This window comes from Elephantulus edwardii, unplaced genomic scaffold, assembly GCF_000299155.1.
Source record: "Elephantulus edwardii isolate Elephantulus edwardi_28Jun2011 unplaced genomic scaffold, EleEdw1.0 scaffold00071, whole genome shotgun sequence".
NCBI lineage: Eukaryota > Metazoa > Chordata > Mammalia > Macroscelidea > Macroscelididae > Elephantulus > Elephantulus edwardii.
The window spans coordinates 8854514-8871797 of NW_006399821.1; positions in this window are offsets into that span (position 1 = coordinate 8854514).

Here is a 17284-nt window from a genome sequence, read left to right on the forward strand (position 1 = left end):
TCACTTCATTGCTTCAGTCACAGTCTTCATAGACAAAATATTCTGAGCCACTGTCTGTTTTTTAAGGGAAGTGAGAAAGGTGATAATATATAGATGTTCAGAGAGGATCCCTTAAATACATTTTAAATAGGTTTTAAGGCTGTCTGTGTTTTATTAGAGTAAGTAATGTTGCTGAGGTACAAATTTGGAACTCTGCAAGACTTCTTAGATTGATTGAAATGCTTGGTCTTCACAAACCTGCATTCATATTTTAAAGTAGGTACATATATAATTTTGAAACACAGTTATATCATTAAACTTACATAAAATGACTGTTTGATTTTGAGGATTCATGAAAGTCTTGGGACATAGCCCTTAAAGCTGCCCTACTTTTCTGCACTTAACAGGGTCAAAATTGAGATAAAAAAACAAATAATTTTCAGTATTCGTGTCCTGTGGATAGACCTACATTTCTGGATTCTTAAGAGTCTGGTTGAAATTTTCAGGTTTCATGGGGACTACTCGTAAAATTTTAAGATTCCGTTTCACCTTTAAATCCTTATCGGTAACATCCTATTTCTTCACTATCACAATTTACCTTGCTTCTTTCTCAAAAGAATTCCATGTTTCACAGTAATAAATTTTTATTTGTCATTATAATCACTCCCCCCTCCCCAAGAAAAAGGCTATTTTGGCAATACAGATAGGTGTATATGTGTATATAATGTTTTATGATACATGGTAGAGATAGTGACATAAAATGTTTTTAGATTGGTTCCGTATTTCTTTCTACTATGCCTTACCTCTACTTTTATCATCTTTGTAAGCAGAACTGTAGCTTTGCAGATAAAAGTAAAAATTTCTGAAGCAAAATAAGAATGTTACTAAGATTTATTGCAAGTAGTTACGATGTCCTTTTAAATGTAGAAGATAACCGAAAAGCCAAATATTCAAATGTCATTTTCTTCTTTTAATTATAAAGACATCATTTGAAATGGGCTTCATAAATGTTTATTTCGTCTTTAATAGTACCTTAATTTTCAGCATATACTCAACATGAATTTTATATTACTCCTTCTAGATGGAATGCCCTCTTTATAAAAAATGTTCACATAGTCAGTGATGTATACCTTAATTGGCTTTAAAATACTTTGCTATAATTTTGATAGATGCCATTGTATGGTATCCTTTTCTTAATTTTTCTTCTTCTGTATGTAGGGTAAGGGACTGTTCTTCTGAAGAACCTTTCCATTTAGTGATCAAGATATGGATGCTGATCTCTGAAAATACTCAATGTTTCCTAATTGGTGATGTCATTTGAATTGTAACTTACATTTTAGCTATATGCTCCCAACACATGTTCCTAGCTCATTGAGAAACTTAATAAAATTATACTTCACAAATAATGTAATACTGTCTCCTGGTTTTTTATTTGCTGGAGTTGGTATTTTTAGACTTGATTTTACATTAAAGTACTATTTCTGCATAGATGAAAAATTTAGGGGCAATGATCAGTCTAAATAAATGGATGTGAAAGGAGAGAAGAAATTAGAATGTTGACCTCATGTGAAGAAGACTATAACCAGTGTTGAAATTGTTAAATGGTTTATTTTTATAAAAAATTAAAATTTCACGTGGCAGGGGCCAGAATTACTCATATTCACACCCAGCATGGGCACACAGTTAAAGGGATCAAAGGAATGTGCGTGAGAATCCTAATATTTCCAGCGGAATTATTTACTGCTTTAACTCAGATGCACTCTTGCTTTTTCCTCCTTCCACTCCTATTGTTGGTACTCTATACAGGGTCTCTATTGCCTATCACTTTGTAGGAAATAGAATGTTGTTACAGCCTGCATTGTTTGTATAAAAGCAATGGTATATAAAAACCAATGTTATGTCATTCTTTATATACTTTTGCCACTTTTTGCTTTATTGTCCCAAAACAGCATGATACCCAAGATACTCAGCATTTTTCAAATCATGAAGTACAGCATAAGGAATCTGAAGTGGCTGAGCTTGGGTTCAGATTCAAGCAGTGGAATGTGCTATGCAGTACAAGTTGGAGATAACAGTGGTGAACAGAAGTTTTACAAGAGGTAGATAAGGTACAGACAAAGGTAGATTTAAAAGTAAAGCTCACCTTTTGGCTTATTTCTGGCATGTAAAGAATTTGAAAATCAAGACAAAAACTGAAAATAATGGAGAATTGAGTCATAGGGCAAGCCACAGCATCCAAAATTGGAGACAAAGGCAAATACAGAATATCTGAGTTATGCTACAGCTGCAAGCCACAAAAATGCTAAGGTGTGATTGATCCAGCTCATGGTCTTCTCATTTCCTTGCTCTGCATCTGAGAATTTGACAGTGAATAAAGATAACAAAGAATTGAGGCCTTTGTGTTGTGCTGCAGAATATTAAAATGGACTGCTAAAAGAGCAAACAGTTCTGTCCTACAGAGGGTGAGCCCAGGTTGCTCCTTGGAGGCACGGGTTTTGAAACTATCTCATAAATTCCTGGCATGTTGTCAGGAGAGTCGAGTCCATAAGAAGGACATACTGGGAAGAGGAGAGGATCAGTGCAGGAGAGGAAGGCCCTGGTTGAGATAGATTGACAACAGTGATTGGCACTGGGTGTCAGCTGTGTTTGAGCAGGTGAAGTTGGCTTAGGTTAGGGCAAGGTTCAGAGCCGTTGTTCATCGGATCCTTAAGGATCCTTAACTCTTAAGAGTTAAGCTAACTTGTCAGCATATAACAATAACTAGAAACAGAAGGGCACCTCTCTTGAACTGTAGAGATCTTAGACCAACACAATCTAGTCAACAGGGTGAGACATAATGGTGAGATTTTTCATAGGGGATTGTCAGGTGCCATTGAGTCAACTATATCACACAGAAACCCTATGAATAGATCTGACCTTGCCCTATCCTGCACTATCCCCACAATCTCTGTCATGCTTAAGGCCACTGAGCTAGTCACTGTTCAGTCCATCTCATTGAGGTCTTCTTGTCTTTTACCAAATCTTTACCTTTCCCAGCATGTCCAAGAACTTATTCCTCCTGAACATAGGCCAAAGTTAAGTGAACAGAAGCTCAGAGACAAGGATCTCAAGAACTGTCAGAGAAAGCCTTCCTTTAGAGCTGGTACCTGAGACTTAGACACAGAGCCTCCTAAACAGACACTTCTCTGTCAGTTTGTTGTATTGGGGAATTGTATTGCTAATTATTTTGCAGCTTAGATACATGTATTTTTGTTTATCAATGTTCTAATTAGTACAGCACCTGTCAAGCTTTTTTATTTGTGGGTTACTGTGATGGTTCCTTGACTTCAGCAAATGCCTGAGGTATTCCTCATTTTAGGCAAGGGAAGAAATCAAGATATAAGGAACTGAAGATTTCAAAGGGCAGCACAGGAAAATAAATCAAGATTATAGAGAAATATGCATAGAGCTGGAGTTGGGAAAATCAAAAGAGATGAACTTGCTAACCCCTTTTTTTTAGAGAAATTATTTAAATATTTATCTCCATATGCAGAAGAGATCATCCAGGAGGCTGGGCTGGATGAGGAGAAATGTGGCATCAGGATTGGAGGAAGATTGATCAACATGCGTTATGCAGAAGACAACCCTCATTACTGAAACTGAGGAGGACCTGAAGCATTTGCTGCAGAAAGTCAAGGACTGCAGCCTTCGATATGGATTGAAGCACAATATCAAGAAAACAAAGATTCTCAACACTGAGCCAATTGGCAGTATCATGATGGCTGGTAAAGAGATTAAGATTGTAAACAGCTTTAGTTTGCTTTGCTCCACAATCAACATTCTTGGCACTAGCAACCAGGAAATTAAAAGACACATTCATTGTGAAAGTTGGCTGTTAGAAACCTCTCCAAAGTGCTGAGGAGCAATGATGTCAATCTGGAGGCTAAAGTGTTCCTGATACAAGCCATGGCCTTTGCAATCATTTGCAAAGGGATGATAGAAGGAGAATTGATGTCTTTGAGCTTTGGTGTTAAGAGTATTGAATATACCATGGACTGCTAAGAAAACAAACAGGTTCATCCTGGAGAGGATTAAGCAAGGCTGCTCCTTGGAGGAAAGGATTCTGAAGCTTCGTTTGACATACTTTGGACATGTTGCAAGGAGATACCATTCCTTGGAAAAGGACCTCATGCTTGAGAGGGTGGAGGGAGCACAGGAGAGGAAGATCTTTGATGATTGGATTGATTCAGTCACTGGGGTAATGGAGATGGGTGTGTCAGAGACAATAAGATTGGCACAAGTTAGAGCAGAAGGGTTTAGGGCTCTTGTACATAGGGTCACTATGAGTTGAAGATGATGACATACAGTAACATCTATAATCTTTATATTTCTGCAGACAAGCATGACTGGACAAATAGCTTAATAAAAACTACTGCTAACAGCTGGAAGTATATTCTCATTGAATTATGCTGAGTGAGATAATCACAAAACAACAAATACTGCATAATGCCACAATTACAGAACAGGACTGATAATGGAGGTTGGGGGGAAACTAAGAAAAGGGGGTAAATAATGAGCACTGAGCATTTCTTAAGCTGAAGGACCTGAATAACAAATTCACGCCCTAGTTGCAATACTTAAGGTTAGCTTGAGCAGAATGTTGAATGACCCAGTAAGCATCAAAAGATGGAAGGAGTACATGGAGGCACTATAACAAGAATTGGCTGATTCAATTTCATGAAATAACCTGATCAAGAGGCAATTGTTAGGAAGGAGGAAGTTCAAGCTGCTCTGAAGGAACTGGCAAATAACAAGGCCCCAGGACATATTTAAACAAACAGATGCTGCCCTGGATGTGCTTATCAAGTTGTGTCAAGATATCTGGAGGACAGCCACCTAGCTAACTGGAAGAGATCCATATTCGGTTCCCATTCCAAAAAAAGGTGACCCAACAGAGTGTGGAAATTATCCAACAAGGTTGGAACATGGAATGTAAGAACCATGAATGTAGGAAAATTGGGTATTGTTAAGAAGGAAACGGAATGCACATTGACATGTTAGATGAAAACAGGGAGTACCAGAGCAATGTCTGTGTTCCATTGATTATGCAAAGGCATTTGACTGTGAATCATAACAAACTGTGGCTAACTCTGAGAAGAATGGGAATTCCAGAACATGAGTGTGCTAATGTGAAACTTGGTCAGAATGGAGCAAAGAAACACTGCATGAGAAGTGTGTATGCAGGGATGTCTATCTCTATACCTTTTCAACCTATATGCAGAACTCCTATATCCAGAGTCTGGGCTGTATGAGAAATGTGGCATCAGGATTGATGGAAGATCCATCAACAATCCGCGTTATGCAGATAACACAACCCTGCTTGCTGAAACTGAAGAGGACCACTTGCTGCAGAAGGTAAAGGACTGCACCCTTCAATATGGATTGAGGCTCAATATCAAGAAGACTAAGATTCTCACCACTGGACTGATTGGCAGCATCCAGATGGATGGTGAAGAGATTGAGATTGTTAACAGCTTTTGTTTGCTTGGCTCCACGGTCAACACACTTAGTACCAGCAGCCAGAAAATTAAAAGACGTATTGAGATGGGAAAGTCTGCTGCTAGCGACCTCTCCAAAGTACTGAAGAACAATGGTGTCACTCTGGAGACTTAAGGTGCGCCTGATCGATACAGGCAATGGTCTTTGCAATCACTATGCATCAGAGAGTTGGACAATGACTAGGGAGGATGGAAGGAGAATTGATACCTTTGAGCTGTGGTGTTGGAGAAGCGTATTGAATATACCATGGACTGCTAAGAAAAGAAATAGGTTCATCCTGGAGGGGTTAAACCAGACTGCTCCTTGGAAGCAAAGATTCTGACATTTCATCTGACTTACTTTGGACATGTTGCAAGGATGGACCAGGAGAGGAAGGCCTTGATTAGTTCAGTGACTGGGGTAATGGGGGTAGGTGTGTTGGAGACAGATTGCCACAGGATAGGGCAGGGTTTAGGGTGGTTGTACAGAGGGTCACTATGAGTCGCAGGCAACTTGACAGCACATAATAACAACAACAAAAGTAGTGGTGAAATGAAATGGACTGGCATAGGACATTTTGAGTCAGAGGATCATATGATCTACTGTTCTGGAGACGGTAATGGAAAATGGGGTTGCTTTCATAGTTATAAAAGTCATATCTAGTGCCATTTTGGATGAACCTGGAGAGAGGAAGAAAGGCACCCAAGCGTCAAGGACTCTCCTTCATAGGGTCACTATGAGTCGCCTGCAACTCAATGGCACTTAACAACAGTGCCATTTTGAAATACAATGTGACAGGATAATATCCATACACATGCAAAGAAGTCCAGAGAATACCACTATCATTCAAATATATGCACCAACAGCCAGAGCCAAAAAGGAGGAAATAGAAGATTTCTATCAACATTTACATTCAGAGATTGATCGAACATGCAATCAAGATGCATTAATAATAATGGGTGACTGGAATATAAAAGTTGGGAATAGAGAAGAAGGATCAGCAGTTGGAAAACATGGATTTGGTGAAAGAAATGAAGCCGGAGATAGAATGACAGAATTTTTCACAATCAAGGACTTGCAAATACATTTTATAAAAAACCAACCACCACCAAACAAAAAAAACAACAAACCCACCAAAACCTTCAGGCAATACACATGGATTTCACCTGATGGTGAAATCAGATAGATGACATCTGTGGAAAGAATTGCTGGAGAAGCTCAATATCAGCTGTAAAAACTAGGTCAGGTGCTGATTGTGGAACTACTTATAAGCAACTTCAAATTAAATCAAGTCTGTTGGTACCAAAATTTCTACCTTGAGTCTATCCCATATGAATTTCAAAACCATCTCAGGAACAGGTTTGAGGCCTTGGACATTAATGAGCTAAGACTGGAAGAGCTGTGGGAGGATATCAAGAATATCATCCAGGAAGAATGCAAAAAGTCATTACAAAGGCAAGAGGAAGAATAGACCAAGATGGATGTCAGAAGTAACTAAATTTTGCGCTGGAGCGCTGAGAAGCCAAAGCAAAGGGAACAAATCAAGATATTAAGGAGTCGAACAGAAGATTCCAGAGGGCAGTGGGAAGAAAAAGTATTACAATGAAATGTGCAAAGAGCTGGAGGCAAAAAATCAAAAGGGCTGAACTTGCTCAGCATTTCTTAAGCTGAAGGAACTGAGGAACAAATTCAAACCCCGAGTAGCAATACTTAAGGATGCTTTGGGCAGAATATGAAATGATCCAGGAAGCATTATAAAAAGAAGGAAAGAGTATACAGTCATCATACTAAAAGGAATTGGTGGACACAGAAGAATTTCATGAAACAATATTTAAGCAAGAGCCTGTAGTGATGAAGGAAGAAGTTCAAGCTGCTCTGAAGGAATTAACAAAAAACAAGGCACCAGGAATTGATGGCATACCAATTGACATATTTCAGCAATCAGATGCTGGCCTGGATGTGCTCACCAAGTTGTGCCAAGAAATCTGGAGAACAACCACCTGGCCAAATGACTGGAAGAGATCTATATTTATTCCCATTCTAAAGGAAGGTGATCCAACAATATCATTGATATCACATGCAAGCAAGATTCTGCTGAAGATTATTCAAAAGGAACTGTAACAGTACATCAACAGAGAACTGCATGAAATGCAGGTTGAGTGTAGAAGAGGCCATGGTACTAGAGATATTATAGCTAATGTCAGATGGATCTTGGCTGAAAGCAGAGCGTGCCAGAGGAATGTCTGTGTTTCATGGACTATGCAAAAGCATTTGGCTCTGTGGATCACAGCAAACTGTGACTGACTCTGAGAAGAATGGAAATTCTAGAACAATTGATTGTCCTCATGTGAAACCTATACTTGGAGCAGGAGGCTGTTGTCAGAGGCAGTTGTCAAGAGTAAGGAAACACTGCATGGTTCAAAATTGGGGAGAGTGTATGTCATGGATGTGTCCTATCGCCATATTTTTTTTCAGTCTATATGCAGGAACATATGGAGGCTGGGCTCCATGAGAAGTGTGGCATTAGGATTGGAGGTAGACTCATCAACAATCTGTGTTATGCAGATGACACAACTCTGCTTGCTGACACTGAGGACTTGAAGCACTTGCAGAAAGTCAAGGACTTAAGGCTTCAGTATGGATTGAAGCTCAACATCAAGAAAACAAAGATTCTCACCACTGGGCCAATTGGCAGCATCATGATAGATGATGAAGAAATTGTGATTGTTGAGAGCTTCAGTTTGCTTGGCTCTACAGACAACACTCTTGGTACCAGTAGTCAGGAAATTAAAAGACAAATTGTGTTGGAAAAGTCTGCTGTCAGAGACCCTGCAATGATGTCACTCTGGAGACTAAAGTGCACCTGATACAGGCCATGGTCTTTGCAATTACTTGCTATGCATCAGAGAGCTGGACAATGACTAGGGATGATAGAAGGAGACTTGATGCCTTTGAGCTGTGGTGCTGGAGAAGAGTAGTAAATATACCATGGTTTGCTGGGAGAACAAACAAGTTCATCCTGGAGAGGGTGGAGTCAGGTTTCTCTTTGGAGGTAAGGATTCTGAAGGTTCATCTGACATACTTTGGGAATATTCCAAGGCGGGATCAGTCCTTGGAGAGGGGCGTCATGCTTGGGAGGGTGGAGGGACAGCGCAGGAGAAGAAGAGCCTTGATGAGATGGATTGATTCAGTCACTGGGGTAATGGGTATAGGTATGTCAGAGACAATAAGATTGGCACAGGATAGAGCAGGGCTTAGGGCTGATGTACATAGGGTCGCTATGAGTTGCAGGTAACTCAGTGGCACATAACAACAACAATTATTAATATCACATGGAAGAAAGATTTAAAATTATCCAAAACCAACTTGAACAGCACATCAACAGACAACTGCCAGATAGATATGCAGTCTGGGTTTAGAAGTGGCCTTGGAACTAGGGATATTATAGCCAATGATAGATGGATCTTAACTGAAAGTATAAAGTACCAGAGAAATGTGTATCTGTGCTTCATTTACTATGCAAAGGCATTTGTGTTGATAACAATCAACTGTGGCTCTGAGAAGATTGGGAATTCCAGAACACTTGTTTGTGCTTATGCCAAACCTGTACTTGGACCAGGAGGTTGGAACAGAAAGAAAACACTGCATGGTTCAAAATCAGGAAAGGTATGTCACGGATGTGTCCTATCTCCATACCTTTTTCACATATAAGTGGAACAGATCATCTGGGAGGCTGGGCTCTATGAGGAGGAATTAAGCAGATGACACAACTGTGCTTGCTGAAACTGAGAAGCACAGGCTAGGAAGCAAATAATTTGAGAAGTTGAACTATATGAAGAATGCAGCAGTAGGATTGGAGGAAGTCATCAATATAAACTTTATGCAAATGATAAAACTTGCTTTCAGAAAGCTGAGACTTCACTTATTTTAGAAGATAAAAAAAAAAAACCTATGGATTATCCATAGCCTTCAATATGTATTATTTTAACATAAAGGAAATAAAAATGGTCATCCCTGAAGGAAAAGAAAACATGATGGAGAAAAGATTGAAGTTTTCAATTACTTCATTTTATCTGGTTCCACGGTCAAAACTCGCAGCAGTTCTTTTTGGGGACATTGATTCAAGTAAAACTTATAGCAACCATATAAACAACAGACTTGAATCCTGTCCTTCTATGCCATCCTTATCATCTCTGATACACTTGAGCCTATTGGTGTCTTCCTTTCTTTTGTTGACTCCTCCATCTTTCCAAGCATGACCTTTCCAAGGAATAGCCTTTCCTAGCAACATGTTGAAAGTATGAGGGACGAGGAGATCTCTTGCTGCATCTTTTCTAAGACATATCTGTTTGTTCTTTTGGAAGTCCCTGGGATATTCAGCCGTCTTCTCCAATACCACAATTCAAATGCATCAATTCTTCTGTCATCCAGCTCTCAGCATAGCATAGCATAGCATAGCATAGCATAGCATAGCATAGCATAGCATAGCATAGCATAGCACAGCATAGCACAGCATTAGCATAGCATAGCACTAGCACAGCATTAGCATAGCATAGCATGTAATTGAAAACCATATGGCCTGAGGCTGGTGCACCTTAGTCTTTAAGGTTACATCATTGCTCTTCAGAATTGTGGAGAAGTCTGTCGCAACAGACTTGCCCATAGCAATACATCTCCTGATCTTCTGACTGCTAGTACCAAGGATAGTCATTGTCGAGCCAAGTAAGACAAAATCACTGACAGTTTCATTACTTTATATTGGCCCACAGGTAAAAGGCCTTTGCTGTCTTGATGTTGAGATGTAAACCATATTGAAGGCTATAATCTTTAATCCTCAGTAACAAGTGTTTCAGGTCCTCCTCACTTTCAGCAAGCAAGGTAGTGTCATCTGCATAACACAAGTCTTTGATGAGTCTTCATCAGATCCTATGCCACATTTCCCCTTAATAGATTATTTGGTCAGTATACAGCTTGAATATGTAAAACAGAAATAAAAATAAAAAGGAGAGAGAGAGAAAGGGAAGGAGGGAGGGAGAGGAAGGGAGGGAGGAAAGAAGGAAGGAAGGAAGGAAGGAAGGAAGGAAGGAAGGAAGGAAGGAAGGAAGGAAGGAAGGAAGCTAGCTAGCTTGTCCCAAGAAATGAACAAGCCTTTAATGCGTGGTCTGAGAGAGGTGCCAAGTGCCCACATGGGCAGAAGGTCAAAATGGCATGCGGACAATCACGGACAGTTCCTTTTTATAGGGGGTTTTAGGGAGGACTAGGGAAGATGATGTATCACAACAAACTGTGGCTAACTCTGAGAAGAACAGGAATCCCAGAACTCTTGATTTTTAAATTAAATTCAGCAGTATTTTGCTTGCATGTGGTATGGCAGGGGCAGTAAAGAAATCAAAAGATATGTTGCATCAGGGAAATAGGCTGTTAAGGACCTCTCCAAATGGTAGAGGGGCAATGTTATCAGTATAAATAATGTTGTTAAGTGCCATCAGTCGCAGGTGACTCATAGCGACCCTATGAACGAAGTCCTGGACACTTCCTGTATAACTTTCATTCTTTCTCCAGGTTCATAGGGTTTCCAGAGGCAAGCTATTGTGGAAGGGGATGCCACTCCCGCTTCCAAGCTTGTTTTAATCGGGGAGCTTCACCAAACACTGTCCACCATGGGTAACAGTAGTCAGCTTCACAGCAACCACAAGTTACCTCTGTACAGCAAGTGGACATACCAGGGTTACAGGACCTAGAAGAATGCTTCACCAGAAACAATTAAAGGTAGGCCTGAGGGCTGCGTAGTAGAGTCACCCACCGTTGGCTTGAGAGCATGGCCTTCTGTCCCCTAGGCCAACTGCTCGCTCTCTCTCTATGCGGTTGGTAGTAGTGTTGTTAAGTGCCATTGATCACAAGCGACTCATAGCGACCCTATGAGCGAAGTCCATAATGTATTTCTTACATTATAAATAATAATGTAAGAAAGTATGGTATTTTCAGTGAGTTGAATATATAACCATAGACTGCCAAAACAATCAGCAAGTCTGTCTTGGAGGAAGTGTAACCATGGTGCTTCTTAGAAGCAAGGATGATGAGACTCTGTCTTACATACTTTTAATCATGTTATCAGAAGTGTCCAGTCTTCTATGTAGAGGCATCATGTTGAGAAAGATCGAGGATGATCCTTAACGAGATGGAACAACAAAGTAGAAATGGGCTCAACATACTTAAGTCTGTTAGGATGATGCAGTATAGGGCAAGGTTCCATCTGTTGTTCACAGGGTCACAATGAGTTTTAGTTGATTAGATGGCACCTGACAACATTAAAAAGGAGAAACTGAACAGGCCCTAAAACTCATCTCAACTATAAATGATCTGGCCCAGATGCTACATCAGTGAAATCTACGAAATATTCAGAGAAGAGATACCACCAAATCCACTCACACTATTAGAATATAGAAGAAAACAAAGTACTCCTGACCCTATGAAGCAAATATAACCTTGATACCAAAGCCAGACGAAGATACAACTCAAAAAGATAATTACACACTTTTAAGGATTTTGTTCCCTTATTAACATAAATGCAAAAATTCTCAACAAAATCCTAGTCAATTACAACCAACATCATAAAAAAAAAACCTTTCACCCAGATCAATTGAGATTCATACTAGATATGCAAGGGTTGTTTAACACTAGAAATTTAATCAGTGTAATCCACTACATAAAGGAAAAGAACACATGAACATACAGATACAGAAAATGCAGTGGCCAAAATTCAACACTCTTTTCCATAAAAGATGCTCAAAAAATAGTATTCAAAGGAAAATGTCTCAGTATAATTAAAAACATATACACGAAATCAATGGCCAACATTATTCTCAATAGATGGAGATTAAAGATATTTTCCTTAGTAATGGGAACCATACTAGGATGCCCTTTGTTATCACTCATATTCAATATTGTATTAGAAGGCCTAGTCAGAGTGATTAGGTAAGAAAAGGAAATAAAAAGCATCATTCTAGAGAATTAGGTACACTTGATCCATGCCATGGTCTTTCCAATTACTTGCTATGCATTAGAGAACTGGAGAGTGAATAAGAATGACAGAAGAATCACTACCTTTGAGTTGTGGTGCTGGAGAAGAGTGTTGAACATACCATGGACCGCCAAGAGAACAAACAGGTCTGTTTTGAAGAAGGTAAAACCAAGTTTTTCCTTGGAGGCAAGGATTTTGAAGCTCTGTTTCACATACTTTGGGCACCTGGCCAGGAGGGAGCAGTCTTTGGAGAAGGACATCATGCTTGGAAGGGTGGACAGAAGTGCAGGACAGAAAGACCCTGGTAACTGGGGTAAAGGGGGTAGGTGTGTTGGAATGAGACTGGCTCAGGATAGGACAGGTTTCAGATCTGTTGTCACTATGAGTCATGGGCAATTGATGGCACCTAACAACAACAAATTGCCAAAGAAGTAACTATCTCTAAATGGAGAAGCTGGAATGCTTCTTGGAGTCAAGGATTCTGAAGCTTCATCTGACATACTTTGGGCATGTTACAAGGAGGCACTGGTCCTTGGAGAGGGACATCATGTTTGGCAGAGTGGAGGGGCGGTGCAGTAGAGGAAGACCTTCAATGAGATGGATCGATTCTGTGACTGGAGTGGTGGGAATGAGTGCATCTGAGATGGCTAGATAGAACTGTGTTTAGGGCTCTTGTACATAGGGTCACTATGAGTCGCAGGCGACTCGATGGCACATAACAATAATACAAAAGTGGCACTTCTCTGTCTTGTTCTAATCATCCAGTAGCTCTAAGGGAGAGATGGGAAATTTCCTTCCATATGATGATTTACAGCCTCTTAAGAACTCACTGGAAGGTCATGGTGAGTCAGTTCTGGCTCAAATGCAGTGAGTTTGAATTTTATTTGCAGATGATATGATTATATACGCGTGCGCGCGCGCGCACACACACACACACACACACACACACACACACACACACACACACACACACACATGCATAATGGCTGGCCCTGCAGTGGATTTTCAGGTGCTGCAAATTGTACGGGAGGAGATTGCCCATCTTTCTCCTGAGAGTCTAGTAGACTCAAGCTTTGGGTTGATAGCCCAACTCCTTACCACTAAGTCAATTACAGATCAGTATTTTTATGATTATTGATGCAAAATCTTGAACAAAATATAAGGAAATCACACTTAACAATTTATTGAAAGAATTTTATAACCTGGTCAAGTGTGATTTATTTCAGGTATGCAAAGCTGGTTCAACACTTTAAAATTAACTCATTTCAGCAACAGGCTAAAAAACAACTTTATTTTCATATTAATGTCATTGTTGCTGTTGTAGTTAGGAGCCATCAAGTAAACTACAAGTCATAGCAACCCTATGAACAGATCTGACCCCTGCCCTCTCCTGTGCCATCTCACCTAAGAAACTGGAGCTCACTGTTACAGCCACTTTGTCAATCCATCTTTTTGAAGGTCTTTCTTTCTTTCACTTACCTTCTACCCTCCAAGCATGATGTCTTTGTCCAAGGACTAGCCCCTCCTAACAAGAAGTCCAAAATATGTGAGACAAACTTTCATCATACACTGAACACTGCAAAGGAAGCCTGTTGTTGTTGTTGTGTGACATCAAGTTGAAATTAATATGACCCTCCAGTGGGTTTACAGAGGCAGTAAGTCACCTGGGAATAGCCTGTCCATCCTCCTCCATAGAGCAGCTGGTGAATTTGAACTATGTATCTTTGAGATTACAGTACAGCTTCTTACTGCTAGGCCACCAAAACTCCCTGGACTGGAAGCCTAATCATAAGGAAAACTGTTAGGAGGTAAAAATAAAGTTGCCATTGTTCACAGATGGTATGAATGTTTATTCAGACATCAATAAAACCTCTTGGAACTCTGAAGCAATTACACTAAGTTTATAAAACACAAGGCTAATATACAAAAGTCAAATGCTTTCATATATAAATGAACACACACACGAGAAATGAACAACTGGAGTCTGACATGGAAAAATATTGCACCATTTAACTACAATACCCCCTCCCCCCGCAAGCCTCCGAACGACAGATTGGAACCTTGCCTTATCCTGGACATCCTTATAGTTTCTCACACAAACTGTAGAAAGCAGAGTAATACAGCCATTTTGAGAGACATTTGTGGGGTTCCTTTCAAGGCCAGACATAGACTTAATTCAGTGCTATTGATTAGGAACTGCTCACAGTTGACGGTTTAGTGGGTTTCTACAGAGTCTTTGCTAACTGTATCCTTGAGGTGTCAGTGAACAATTTAACATGTTCCTTTTAGTCTGTAAATTGGTAATTAAATCTAGGTTTGGTTAGAGTGGGATTTTGTTTTGTTTTGGCAGGCTAATCTTTGAAGGGGAAGTATTTAATAATGCCTGATTGCCTCTGTGACGTAGCAGACATTGATGTCAGAGGACATTATGCTGAGTGAAGTATCTCAGTCACAAAAGGACAAATACTCTATGGTGCCACTGTTGTAGAATGAGGGTTGGGGTAAGACTGAGAAAAACTGGATAAATTATGTATACTGCATTGAAGCCGATGAGGGAGAGAATACTTTAAAAGCAATATATTTTAGGGTATTATGATTATCATAACAGTTCGAAATGAGGGTTGCAGAGTAAAGTATACTCAGGGTAGGGGTGGAGGGATTGTATACCAGTGAAGGAGTTTTTCTTTTGCTTCTCAAGAAGAAGAGGAAACTGGGGGGGTGGGGTGGGTGGGGAGAAAAGTGCAACAATGAATGAATGGAAATCCAAAATCACTGTAGATGTTCATTGAAATCAATACATTAATATAAAATAAAAAATTCAGTGACTATAGGCTCCCTAATAGCCACGAGTTGTTTGTGGCTACTGAACACTTGGAACATGGATGGTATGAATTGAGATGGCTGCAAATGTAAAAATATACACATTGGATGGATTTCAAATACTTAATAAAAACAAAAAGAATATAAAATAGCTCATTAATAATTTGTTTATGCTGATTACATGTTTTAAATGATAGCATTTCGGATAGATGGGATCAAATAAAAACTAAAATTTAGCTTTTTAACTATTTGAATATCAAATAATTAGGATTTCTAGGAACAAAGCCCTCTCTAGGGGACAAACAAGTGACATCAGAGTTTAACTGCTGCTTGGACCTTTCCAAATTTGCCCTTGACATTTGAGGTTTGTTTCAAACTTGAACCTGTAGTTTGATCATAAAGACAACTAATTCTATTTTTATGTGCTAGCCAAAGAAGTGACTAAGGAGTGGAATGTCTTAAAGAATTCATAGGAACTACAGTGCCTCATAGGTTAATTTAATAAAATCCAAGTTCCTTTTACTTTTAAAGGCCAAGGAAATGCCAGAGGAATTGATAAAAATCCATCCTTGAGAGAAAGAAGAAATCTGTGAAGATGGAAAGGGTTGTTGTTGTTGTATGTGCCATCGAGTCGCTTGCAACTCATAGCGACCTTCTGTACAACAGCTCTAAACTCTGCTCTGTCCTGTGCCAATCTCATTGTCTTCAACACACTCATCCCGATTGCCCCAGTCACTGAATCAATCCATCTCCCAGAGGGCCTTCCCTTCCTGCGCCTGCCCTCCACCCTCCCAAGCATGATGTCCCTCTCCAAGGGCTGGTCTCTCCTTACAACATGACCAAAGTATGTCAGACGAAGCCTCAGAATCCTTGCCTCCAAGGAGCAGCCTGGTTTAACCCTCTCCAGGATCAATCTGTTTGTCCTCTTAGCAGTCCATGGCACCTTCAGCACTCTTCTTCAACATCAAAGCTCAAAAGCATCAATTCTCCTGCTATCCTCCTTGGTCATTGTCCAGCTCTCCGATGCATAACAAGTGATTGCAAAGACCATGGCCTGTACCAGATGCACCTTTGTCTCCAGAGACACACCGTTGCTCTTGAGTACTTTAGAGAGGTCCCTAACAGCAGACTTTCCCATGGCAATACGTCTTTTAATTTCCTGGCTACTGGTGCCAAGAGTGTTGATTGTGGAGCCAAGCAAACTAAAGCTGTGAACAGTCTCAATCTCTTCACCATCCATCCTGATGCTGCCAATTGGCCCAGTGGTGACAATCTTTGTCTTCTTGACATTGAGCCTCAATCCATATTGAAGGCTGCAGTCCCTGACCCTCAACAGCAAGCGCTTCAGGTCCTCCTCAGTTTCAGCAAGCAGGGTTGTGTCATCTGCATAACGCAGATTGTTTATGGATCTTCCACCAATCCTGATGCCACATTTCTCCACATAGAGTCCAGCCTCCCGGATGATCTGTTCTGAATACAGATTGAAAAAAAAAGACTAGGCTAGGGAGGACTAAAGAATCATTGACAAAGGCCACTACAACTCTTGTGTCTAACAGAAGACAATGAAAGAAAAACTACAGCAGTAAGAAGTCAGTTATATATTTATTGATGATGGAATTATACTGCAAACCAACCATAACAAAGGAACAACCTTTTGATTAAAACAATCTTTTGAATAAAATGTTTACTTTAATAAGTGAAACATTTCTTTCAATCATAACATGTAAAAGATTGTCAAATATATCATTGTAGTAGCTCCTGGATTTATATACAGATGTTTTAGCCGTAATTTACAGAAGCTGCACTGCATATCAAGTAAATGTGTGTGTGTGGCCGGGGGGGGGTGTGTGTCAATGCCTGTTACTCAGAATGATGAACCATAATTCTGGATAATAGGCTTCTGGGAATGGGTTTGCTCACATTTAGATGCATGGGTTGGAGGTAAGG